Raw genomic sequence first — 13,471 nt, forward strand, 5'->3', positions numbered from 1 at the left:
ACAGCCCTCCGTGCTGCTTCATAGAGAATTCTGGGAGGGATATACTTTCCTTCTATGATTTTCCCAACCATGCTACACTAATAACAGGTATTTCTACAATTTTTCCATTTAATGATTAACAATCAGGTATTACAATCCCCTAATTGTAAAAATTGCATTTAATAAGGCTGCAATTCATCTGACATTTGGCTGTACTTAAATGAATGTGTACAGCAGGAGCTTGATTTATGCTAATTAGTGCATAATATTGTACAGTCACAAATAGTAAGATTCTGCTTTCAGTTAAATACCATATAATTTAATATACATACATCTTTCCACAATTAATGAAGATGGGAGTTCTCTACATACCTATTGCCCTTCAATCAAAAACAGAGGAAACCTTCTATATGCAATACTCATGACTGTTAGCATTGCACAGCATTGAGTGGCGTGTCTGAAAAACACATCTACTGGAAAGTACACTATAAATGAAAATGATGTTCTATATTTAGTAAAATGCATGTGTGCAGTAAATTACTTAAGAATAATTTAATTGAAGGTTTACTGCAAACCTCAAGGCTTAGGCTAGCCACAGAGCTTAATGTATTATGACTTCTGATAGGGACTCAAAGGCAGAATATATGAGTTTAATGGATGGGACTGCTTACTACAGCTGAAAATCCAATCATTGCTCAAGACCTTGTGTAGACGGCACCCTCCTAGCAGTGATCACAATCAGCGATGTCTCTTCTGAAAGAAGACGCTTTTTTGTTGCCATTTTTTATAGAAAAATGCCATACAAAGACAGAGCACTATTTTACAGCCATAAACTATACAACACAAGGCCTTAAAGGATGACTAAGACCAAAAATAAGAGTGGGTTTCTATGCATTTAAATATAATATACTCTCACTCTTTACTGCTACAAACTGTGTTTTCCCTTCAGAGGCTCGAATATAGTTTATATAAATAAGCTACTGTATAGCCATTAGGGAAGCCATTAAAGAATAAGTAAACCTTTTTTTTTTTTTCTATTAATAAAATGACTCTAAACAGCTTCCCAGATTGCCTGCCTTTGTCCCTCTGTTCTTTCTTACCTGGTTGCTGAGTTACATTCTGCTCTATTCCACGACTTCCTTGTTCAGAGTGAAGCTCCGCCCCCACTTCCTGTTCAGGTCTCTCACTACACCGACGTCGGAGTGGAGAGCCCCTTCTGCGCATGCCTGGAGGCAGCAGGAGCCTGTGTATGAGCAGGGGTTTTTATTTCCAGGAGGGTGGGGGCTTCCGCTCCTTCTGAAGACTTTCAAACATGGCACATGTGACTGCAAAACACCAGGGGGAAGTGCTGGACACGGTGGATTAAGGTAGTCTTATATTAAATATGAAGGTAGTGTAAAGTGTAGAGAATAGTAGTCTAAGGCTAAATATATGATTTGTTTTTTTAACATTTACATCTCCTTTAAGGTTAAAAATAGGGCAGTAGGCCAAATTTTTACATATTGATTAACTATACTGCATAAACGCTTATTGTGTTGGGTTGAAAACTTCTTAGCGCCCCCCATTTTCTAAACGCTACTCCTCCTACAGTTTTAGGGGTACAACACCCAAACTCTCCACACTTCTTCGCCCTATAGCAGAGCAGGTTGCTTGTGCTTTTCTAAGCGATTGCGCCCCCCATCTTTTTGTGGCGCCGCTCCGAACCCCCTAATTTTCACATTGACTTTGACAGGGAAGGTTTTCAAACTGCTGCCACTCTTACAGCTTTGAAGCCTTTCACCCCGAATGAAACAGCAACATTTGTTGGATGACCCCTAAGTGGGAGGGGCCAAAAATAGCCAATCAAATTTCAGCCATTGACTTTAATGGGGAAATTGAATTGCTGCCAATCTTACTGCTTTGAGGCTACACTCCCCAAACTTGAATCACATAGTCATGGGGTCAGACTGAATGAAAATATGATGATTGCTGGATGCCCAAAAGTGGGCAGAGCTGTGAACAGCCAATCAGATTTTACCTATTGATTTGGTAAATTCAAGTTGCTGCCATTCTCACAGTAATAACACCAGGGTCCCCAAACTTTTTACACTTGGTCACTAGGGGACTGCAGTTTTAGTTTTGAAACGTGGATGGAGCCACCAACAGCCAATCAAATTTCACCTATTGATTTTTATTCAAGTTTCAAGTTTATTGTCATATACAAATAACAATGAAGCATCATTACTGTAATGAAATTTTTTTGACCCGTGTTCCTCCCAACTTTACATAGACAAACAAAACAAAACAATACAAATATTAAATATAATAAAAGTGAGCAATAAAGGTACAAGTATTTCCAATAATAAAATAAAATGCAATGCAATATTTGAAATTGTGCAGTGAGGATTTAAAGTGGACACTGGGAAGAGTCCAGTAGTTATGGGGAGTGTGTGTTGGTTTGGGTAGAATGTCAGCAGTTCAGAAGCCTGATGGCTTGTGGGTAGAAACTGTCTCTGTATCTGCTGGTTCGGGTCTGGATGCTCCTGTACCGCCTGCCTGATGGTAGGAGCGTGAAAAATCTGTGGCTGGGGTGGCTGGGGTCAGAGAGGATCCGCTGCATCTTCCTCCTACAGCGCTGTCTGTACAGGTCCTGCATGGCCATCAGTTCAGTCCTGGTGATGTGCTCTGCTGATCTCACCACCCTCTGCAGAGCTTTGCGGTCCAAAGCATTACAGCTGCCATACCAGATGGTGATACAGCCAGACAGAATACTCTCAATGGTGCATCGATAGAAGTTTGTGATTATTCTGGAGTCCGTGCCGAACCTTTGCAGGCGCCGCAGAAAGAAGAGCCGCTGTCTTACAGCTTTTGTGATCACACCAACATGGTGAGACCAACTCAGATCCTCACTTATATTGATGCCAAGGAATCTGAAGCAGCTGACTTTCTCCACCTCTGCTCCCTCAATGTGAATGGGGGTATGGCCTCCCCCCTGCAGTCTCCTGTAATCCACAATGAGCTCCTTAGTTTTGCTGACGTTGAGCAGCAGGTTGTTGTCCTGGCACCATGATGTCAGGGCTCTCACCTCTGCCCTGTAAGCCGACTCATCTCCATCAGAAATGCAGCCGATGATGGTGGTGTCGTCTGCAAATTTGATGATAGTATTGGAGCTGTGTGTTGCTCTACAGACGTGGGTGAACAAGGTGTACAGCAGGGGGCTGAGCACACCAACAGCCAATCAAATTTCACCTATTGATTTTTATTGGTTTGATGCCAGAGTTTCCAAACTTTGCACAGTTAGTCACTGGGTGACTACACATTCAAGTTTAAAAAAAAAAAAAAAAACACAAAGTGGGAGGGGCCAACAACAGCCAATCAAATTTCACCCATTGACTTTAATGGGGACATTGAAACTGCTGCCAATCTTTGAGGCTACACTCCCCAAACTTGAATCACATAGTCATGGGGTCAGCCTGAATGAAAATATGATGATTGTTGGATGCCCAAAAGTGGGCGGAGCTGTGAACAGCCAATTAGATTTTACTTATTGACTTGGCGGAAATTCAACCTGCTGCCAGTCTCACAGTAATAACACCAGGGTCCCCAAACTTTGCAGACTAAGGCACCAGGTAACTGCGGTTCAAGGTAAACAAACGTGGGCAGAGCCACCAACAGCCAATCAGAGTTTACCTATTGACTTTCAATGGGGAAATTCAATCTGCTGCCAATCTGACAGAATTAATAACAGGGTCCCCAAACTTTTCACAGTCGGTCACTAGGGGACTGCAGTTCTAGTTTTGAAAAGTGGGCGGAGCCACCAACAGCCAATCAGATTTCACCTATTGATTTTTATTGGTTTGTTGCCAGGGTTCCCAAACTTTGCATAGTCAGACACTGGGTGACTACGCATTTAAGAATTTTTTGTAAGTGGGTGGAGCCACCAACAGCCAATCAGATTTTACCTATTGACTCTAAATGGGGAAATTCAACCTGCTGCCATTCTCACAGTATTAACACCAGGGTCCCCAAACTTTTCACAGTTGGTCACTAGAGGACTGCAGTTTTAGTTTTGAAAAAGTGGGCGGGGCCACCAACAGCCAATCAGATTTCACCTATTGAATTTTATTGGTTTGATGCCAGGGTTCGCAAACTTTACACAGTCAGTCACTGGGTGACTCCGTACTCAAGATAAAAAAAAGCCAATCACATTTCTTTCATTGTTTTCAGTGGGGAAATTTTAACTGTTGCCATTCTCACATGTTTAATGTCAGGGTCCCCAAACTTTGCACAGTTTGTCACTGGGTGACTATGTTCCAAGTTTAGAAAAGTGGGCGGGGCCAACAACAACCAATCAGATTTCAAATATAGACTTCATATGTTTAAATTTAAACTGCTGCCATTCTTTAAATATTAATACTAAGGTCTCCAAACTTTGCAGAGCTAGTCACCTGGTAACTGCGGTTCAGAGTTAGAAAAAGTGGGTGGAGCCACCAACAGCCAATCAGATTTTAACCATTGATTTTCAATGGGGAAATTCAACCTGCTGCCATTCTCACAGTAAATATTAATTCCAGGGTTGTTAAAGTTTCCAGAGTTAGTCACTGGGTATTTGTCGTTCAATGGTGAAGTGTAAAATGCTGTCATTGTCACAATTTTTTTGCAAAGTTGGTCACTGGGGCAAAAATAGAAAAAAAGTGGGTTGGGCCACTTACAGCCAATCAGATTTCATCCATTGAATTTTATTGGTTTAAATTTAAAATGCTGTCATGCTCACACTATTTATGCCAGGGTGCCCACTGTTTGTCACTGGGTGACTTCAACTCAAGGTTAGAAAAAGTGGGCACACCCACCAACCACAATTTACTTATTGACTTTTAGTGGTTTAAATTTTAACTGCTGCCGTTCTTTAACTATTAATCCTAGGGTCCCTAAACTTTGCAGAGTTAGTCACTGGGTAACTGCAGTTCCAGGTTAGAAAAACGGGGTGGAGCCACCAACCGCCAATCAGATGTCACTCGTTGACTTTAAGTGGGAAAATTTAAGTTGCTGCCATTCAGACACTATTAAAACCAGGGTCCCCAACTTTTTACTTTATAACTGTGGCCCAAGGTTAGAAAAAGTGGGCACAGCCCATTCAGTGACTTCATGTTTTTCAACCAAACATGAAGTTTGTTCTCAAACTTCCCTTTCTAGTCTATAAATGTTAGTGTGGGAAGTGTTTGAGCGGGGAAGCATAGCAGAAATATCTGGGATGAGGGCAGTCCAGTGAGGCCCGAGACTCATCAAAGCATTTAATCACAGGTCCAAACCTGATCTGCAGGTTTGGGGCCAGCCCATACAACACTAAAATAAACGAATGGCAGACAGGTAAGCCAAGTACAGCGAAAAAACAGCTGTTATAGGCAGGTGGCGAAGTCAAGAATGAGCGCCAATGAGCGCATGCAAAGATTGCAAAATGTGTTTTCTGGGAACCTAAGCGAAATGGATGTAGAGTTGCCGTTAAATCTGAGGTTCCGTAATTTTGAAAAATTGACCTTAAAGGAGATGAACCTTTGGTGGGATATAGCCTCTTTGGAAAAATATATTGAACTTAATATAATCCCCCGAGGTCTACGGATTCGTAAGGCACCTTCATTTGCTATTCATGAACCCGATTTTATGGAAAGGTGGAATTTAGTGCTGAGCGACTGCTCGTTCAGATTGATGGGTCTTTTGGTAGAATATAAAAAGAACAATCTTATTCATACACAGACTGAGTTAACTAATATTTCAGAGGCTGTTTCTAAGTTCCACCAGTCAGATGATTACCAAGATCTAAATGTGAATTTAAAACAAAAAATAAAGAAAGCGGAGGATATAGTACTTTTAAGAAAAATCAAAAAACTTAAGAGAGATAGGCAAGATTATGAAAATGGAAGGGTTTATTCATTAGCATGGGCGGAATCAGGGAGGTATCGTTCGACTAGTTCCCCTAACCCAGCCTTACGAAAACCCATCCTAAAAAATACGTTAGGTTTTCTAGCACTGAGGATGAAGCCCTTGTTGGAAATGATAGTACCTCGTTCTGCTCTTCGTTGTCTTCTGTCTCTTCACAGCGGGACCGGGAGTCAAGAGCCATAGATGTGTTCAATGACGTGGGATCAGTTCCGAGACAATCGGTTAAACAGCGTGGACGTGGTAGAAGGGATTTAATGTCGGAAGTGACAGCGAACAGTGATCAGAGAGCTTGGAACCGAGCACAAACGAGAAATTCGGGTCGATCGGCTAGCCGTTATAGGGAAGCAACTGAACATATGAGTGGATCTGACTCTATGAGGGATAATCGCCCAAACTACCGGCTTCGCGATCGGAAGACAAGCAAGAGACCTATGTTTTGAATCTATCAACTAAATCTCTGTAGCGCAGTTGGCCCTATTATCAAAGGGCTTATCTTTTTCTCCTGCTAGAGACTTCAACGTGTTTGAAACTTTGATTGATATAAATAGATTTGTGCGTAAGTTGACGCTAAAAAAGTACTTCATGAATGAATTTGAATATGATAAAGCTGACACTCTAGTAGAGAGCCAAGGGCGTGATGGCCAAATGACGAGCTGTCTGTCATCCTCCGATAGGATTGAATGCTCAAATGTGAATCTTTATTTTGGGGATGAACAATGCTTACATGCCCTTCATACTTTACAGAGTGAGTCTAATCAGTCTGTGGATCGAGTGGGTGTGGATTCGCATTATGTTAAAAAGAATCTGCGATTTCGCTCTGATTTCTATCCCGTACATTGCAGGGGTAGTGTCATAGACACATTTCAGGATCTCGTGGAACGCAGCCTCCTCTCTTTAAAAGCTGAGGCTGAGGGCCATTGTTCGCATTTTAACCTTACTAATGCTGAAAGGATAGCTCTTGATCAGTTACGTAATGACCCTTCCTTAGTTATCAAAAATGCTGACAAGGGAGGAATGGTCGTTGTATTGGATAGTGTAATGTATCATAAAGAAGCTTTACGTCAACTTTGTGATGTCTCTACCTATCAGATTTTAAAGGGGAATCCGACCATTACCTATTCTAGTATTCTTGTGAACCTGGTGGAAGGAGCTTTTAGAGAAGGCTTGATAAATGAGAAAATAAAGGAATATTTGATACCTAAGAATCCTAAAATTCCGTTATTTCATCACCTTCCAAAGGTTCATAAGGCTGAGCGCCCCCCAATCGGTAGACCCATAGTTTCAGGGATAGCCTCTCTTAATGAGAGGCTGTCAGAATATGTGGATCTATATTTGCAACCTCTTGTTCAGCGACTCATTTCTTACGTGCGTGATACAAAACACATTTTGCAATTATTAAGTAGTTTTAGGTGGCGGGCCAATTACTCTTGGGGTACTATTGATGTGGTTTCCTTATATTCCTGCATTCCTCACGACAAAGGTTTAAAAGCTGTTTTATATCACCTTGATATGTATAGCACTTATGATGCCGTCACCAAGGCTTTCATCTTGGATTCTATTGCTTACTAACTTTCACACAACTTTTTTAAGTTCGATGGTGTATATTACCTCCAGAAGTGTGGGACCTCAATGGGTGCCAAATTTGCGCCCACCTACGCAAACCTTTACATGGGTTGGTGGGAGGAGACCCACATTTATGGGGGCAATATGGAGTCTTTGCGTAGCGTCGTCTTTTATAAACGTTACGTTGACGATCTCCTACTGGTATGGCAGGGATCTGAATTGGAGTTTTCTAATTTTGTCTTATCTTTAAATGAGAATTTGCTCAACCTGAAGTTTACTAGTGAGTTTAATCAAACCAGTATTGCCTTTTTGGATTTGAAGCTAATTGCTTCTGGTTATAATGTAGAAACCACCACTTATAGAAAGGCTTGTGCTGGTAACTCACTCTTAAGGGCAGATTCTTGCCATCCTCAGCATTTGTTCAAGGGCATTCCCTTGGGTCAGTTTTACAGGATTCGAAGAAATTGTAGTACCGTGGATGCCTATGTGGAGCAGGCCTGTTTTCTACGGGATAGGTTTTTAGATCGTGGCTATACTATGAAACCCCTATTAGTGGCCTTTACCAAAGCACTGCATACGAAGAGATCAGATTTACTTAAGAGTGACAATACTTTAATAAAGATGAATCAAACTAAAGAAATGATAACAAACAAAAAAGTAAATAAAAGTAACAAAAAAGAAAAAAAGAGGGTTGAGAGCAAAATTGGCAGTAATGAGTCTAAGAACATTGCGGAGCAGGCAGGCTTTGAAATGCCTGTCTTTGTAACTACTTATACTAATCAATTTTACAAGATTAAAAAAATTTTTAATAACCTTTTGCCTGTTCTATATAATGATCCTCTTTTGGCTACCATTTTGCAAGGTGGCTGTAAATTTGTAGCAAGGAAGGCCCCAACGTTGGGGAATGTTCTTTCCCCTACATTGTGGCATTCGCGACCTGTCAAGAATACTTGGTTAGCAACCCACGGGACTTATCCCTGTGGAGCGAGGAGATGCGTTACTTGTACATACATAAAACGGTCCACGTCTTTTCAGAGCTCAGCATCTGGAAAATCCTTTAAAATGCGCACATATGCTAATTGTAATACGCAACATGTTGTATATTTACTTACTTGCTCACGATGTAATATTCAATATGTTGGCTGTACCACAAGAACTTTGAAAAGTAGGATGCGGGAACATGTAAGGCACATAGTTATAAAAGACAGCAAAAGTCCAGTTTCCTGTCACTTTATACAATGTTGCGATTCGAATGTATCTAACCTGCAAATTCAAGTCATAGACAGAGTCTTACCAGATGAACGGGGGTCTGATATGCTTGAAAGGTTGTTGCGATTAGAAGTAAAATGGATTTTTCTTCTGGGCACACGTCACCCTAGTGGTTTGAACTCTGTGTTTGACGTGAGCTGTTATGTTTAATTATGGTTAAAATTATTGAATTAGTTTTTTTAAAAAAATTCCTTCTCTTTCTCTATTTTGATTGGGAGTAAATAAAATTACACCATATGGAACTAAAATGCATTAACTTAATCAGATCAGTATTATTATTATAAATGTTTTGATTGACATTAGATTTTGGATCTTGTACCGATGCTGTTCATTTGTTTCATTTGATATAATTGAATGTGCTAAATGCAACTTACCTGTGCAGCTATTGGTTAACCTTCCTTTAGTCATTGGTCTATTTAAATGCTTTTGATTGACAACGTGCAATTTTGTGTTTATCTTATATAACTATTTGACTGATTGTTGTTTATTTTCAACCATGATTTTACTTTGACCTGACTATCTATTGGATACAATGATTTTTCACCTGTGAATATGCGATATTAGGATGTCTCTCTTGGGTCTTTTTCTCCTTTGATCTTACTTCCGGGGGGGTGTGTTTTTGTCTTGTTAATTGTTATCACGTCATTCTGTCAATCTTTACTTTCTTGTTTAAATCCCCTGTGATGTGATTGTACTTCCTGCCTATGAGTAAGTGCATCCGTGCACGAAACGCGTCAGGCGTGGCATGTTTTTAATGGATGAATAAAGACTAAGTTTTAAGAGAACATTCAGCTGTCCGGTGCGCTTGGATTCACCTTTACAAATTCTGATATTTTGCCTTGGCTACGGGTTCGGGGCTCTAAGCACCCGGACCATTACAGGATCACGGTGAGCTTCTTCTTATCTTTTCATCGCTCTTCAGACTTTTTGTTACCTGAGTGACAGACCCGGGGTATGAACACCCGGGTCTCTTCTTAATTCCTGGTACGATTCGTTACTTTGGCCTTTGAGGCAATCAGTTGATATCTGATTTATAATTAATGTTAATATTATTATTGTCTTATTTTGAGCGAGCTTATCATTTGTACTATAAGTCAAGAAAATAGTCTAAGACCTGGAGGAGTTAAAAACCAGAGAAGTAAAAGCAAGAATAAGGGCAATGCAACACAACTAAGTTAGATAGCTACACACCACACTGGAATGCAACAATCCAGATTTGCGATTTTGCCTCTTGCTAATTACAGTACTTCAGCAAGGGAATTGGTATTTACAGAATAGCTGTTAGCTGTGCTCTCTCTATACCACAGGGAAGCTCTAAGGGTATCTCTCTCTGCTCTGTTCTGGTGAAGAGGGGAAACACTGAAGCTGTGGTGTGGAACTCATAATGCTTGCAAAAGTGTGTATGGGACAGGACTGTTTGCTGCACAGTTAACTCTTAGTCTGAGGATATTTATTCAGAAGAGGTAGATTTCCTAGTAGCAAGGACCAGCAACTATTTGATGCCTAAAGACTTGGGACTAAAGTGCAGCTGCTTCTGAGAGAGCACAAGGATTCTACTTATTTTCTCATTTACTTTTATTGGATTAACCTGCCCAAGTGAGGTTGTGTGTGTCCCCTGAGCAGGACAGTTTCATTTTGGCAAAACGCTACTTATTTGTTATACTGGCATATAAGCTATACGAACTTTCATTTTCTGCCAAAACTGATATGTTAAATAAATTCACATGCCAAATTTTAGTTTGAAACTCTGTACCTGTCTCTTATCAGTGTATCACCATAAAATAATCAAAGTTCCAAATCAAGTGTCCTCTCAATTCAGAATAAAGAGAAGTCTTCCCCACTTTTAAACCCAATGCCAAATCCACTATAAGTCTCTGGAGTGTTCCTCCAAAAAAAAGAAGCAAAAGAGAAGATGAAAAAAATAATCGCAAAAATAGTCCAGTATCTTCCACTTCAGATAACGCACCAATTGTGTAAAGTACTCGCTTAAAAAATCAGTGATCTTTATAAATACTGTAGTATCACACCCAATAGTGATTATGCACCACATCACATTTAAAAGCACCACATACACTATAAATACTTCTGTGGCTATAGCTACTCAAATATGGTAGGATAAAAATTCCAAAGTGATTTCTGTAATACTTGTGATACTGTATATACTCACAAACGTTTAGATGCTTTAGGCATGCAACATATAGGCACAACATACCAGTTACAGGAATCTTCCAAATGGCTTTCTCCAACTTATCGACTTGAAGGAAGAGCTACATATACATAAGGGAATATGTAAGGGTTTTTAAGGGTGTTGAGCTTGGGTTTATTTATCTATATACTAAGAATGCGGAATCCACAACAGACACTGTCTTCAGTTTTAAAGGAGTGTGAAAGGGATATTCACTGGGTGATGCCAAATGTAAGGATCCCCCCCAGTTATTATAATCACTTACCTGATACACCAGACTGGTGCTCCTGTTTGCTGAAAATTGCACAGGCCCTGGGTGCTTCTGCAGGAGTGCCTCAACCATCATTTCTACTTTTAAATCTTCTTCTATGTTCTGGTCCAGTTCGACATGAGCAATAAATTGAAATGCTAAACTTAAGGTGGCCAGACACAGACCAATTCTAGCTGGTGATATTGGTCCTTTAGACCAATTTGGCAGCTTATCTACCCATGTATGGGCACGAATGACAGGCCTGCCTGACTGACATCTGGTCTAAAATCGGTCAGATCTCAATCGGGCAGGTTTGATTTTTCCCTCGGATTGGGGACTGTGTCGGCTCGTTAATCCGAACCAACTGTGTCTAAACCCAAAGAAGAATTAGCCTGGAGAAGATCAGCTCGCTTGGCAACCTCGCCAAGCGAGCCGCCGATCTTTACTCCAGTGCACATGTGCGCCTGGCCCAGGGTCAAAGTCAAAAGCAACAAAATTTGCCATACAAAATTCGCCATGCTTCCCCGTGTAAAAATAGCATCATTTTTTAACAGTGTCAGAACTTGTGTTAAATAACATTGTAAAATCTGGCATTCAGATGGCAAAATTCACCATTTATTTTACACAGCTTTTTACACAATTTTTTTTTACAAATTTCGTTTTACACAGAGTAATTAATAGGCCCCTTGGTGTGCTCCCTCACTAAACTGGACCCCTTGTGGACTATCAGCAAAAACACAAATATTTGGGGCCAACCCCTATACTTAAACTACTTGCAGACTCTTCAAAAGAATGCCCATACCTGTATTGATACCTGTATATATTGATGCTTACTCATCATATACCCATTTGCTTGAACTTTGCTAAGGCAAATAAATGCTTCTCCCACCAAAGCAGCTGTGTGACACAGGTGTTCATTTATTAACTCTACAAGCAGTTCTGGAGCCACGGCTCATCCATCGATCACTTACTCCAATAAGATTGGTGATACAACAAGAGCAAAGAAAGTAACAATGACCTGCAGTGGGTAACTTACCACTGACATCAATGGAAGTAATTTGCTGTGTGGGCCAACCTGAAATGATCACCAAAAATATTGGTATTTGCTTTAAGTAAACTTTTAGTATGCAATAGAATGTCCTATTCTAGCAACTTGGTAGTTGGTCTTCATTATTTCTCGTTTTATAGTTTTTGAATTATTTGCCTTTCTCTTTTGACTCTTTTCAGCCGTGACACACGGGGAGATTTATCGCGGGCAACTAATCTCCCTGCAATGCCATCCCATCGGCTAGAATGTAAATCGCCGGTGGTATGGCATATGCGGCGCTGCGATTTGCCGAAGATGCCTTGAGAGGAAACTTTGGCGACTTCGGCAAATTGTGGCACCGCATATGCCATACCACCGGTTTACATTCTAGCCGGTGGGTTGGCATTGCGGGAGTTTAGTCGCCTGCCACAACAGAGATTTGTCTCAGCGCGACTAATCTCCCCGTGTGCCATGGTCCTTAATGGGGGGCCACTGACTCTAGCAGCTACAAGCTATTGCTTTGTGAGGCTACAAATGTATTATTATTTAATTTATTGTTATTTTTTAGTACTTATCTTTCTATGTAGACCCTCCTCTATTCAAATACCAAACTGCCTGGTTGCTAGGGTAAATAGCACCATAGCAACCAAATAGCAGGTAAAATACCAAACTGGAAAACCATAAAAAATATAAAATAAAGATCAATTGCACATTGTCTTAGTATGATGAAGACATTGATATTCTAAAAGTTAATTCAAAAGTAAGCTACCCTTTTAATGTAATTAAGTAACCCTAGGCAAGATATTTGCTGTAACAAATATAGCACTGTTTAAATTCTTAATGTGCCATTTTCTTGTTTCTTGTTCAGTTCTGTTATGGACAATTTCCCTAAAATTGAAATTGGTCATATCTGCATAATAACTATTTAATCCTACAAAGATTGAGTTATCATTCAATTTTCTGCCTTTCCAGAGTAAATCATTCTCTTTACCTATTGTCTGGAGTTTAAAAGAATTAAGGCAACAAGAAGCAGATTATACTAAAAAGCATTATGTGGAAAATGTTACAAGATATACTACTAAAAAATCCAATCTATAATTTAATGCTAGCAATAAAGAAATTTGCTCTACACAGGATCAATACTTACCTACTTAGGTCAGACCAGTGTAATAAAATGAAAGTGCAAGAAAGGGAAGCACTTCCCATAGATGCTCCAGAAAGCATTTTAGAAGGAAAGATTACGTTAATCCTTCTGCTGCGTAAAGTATTATACTTGGTCACA

Source organism: Xenopus tropicalis, chromosome 8, assembly GCF_000004195.4.
Source record: "Xenopus tropicalis strain Nigerian chromosome 8, UCB_Xtro_10.0, whole genome shotgun sequence".
Taxonomy (NCBI): Eukaryota; Metazoa; Chordata; class Amphibia; order Anura; family Pipidae; genus Xenopus; species Xenopus tropicalis.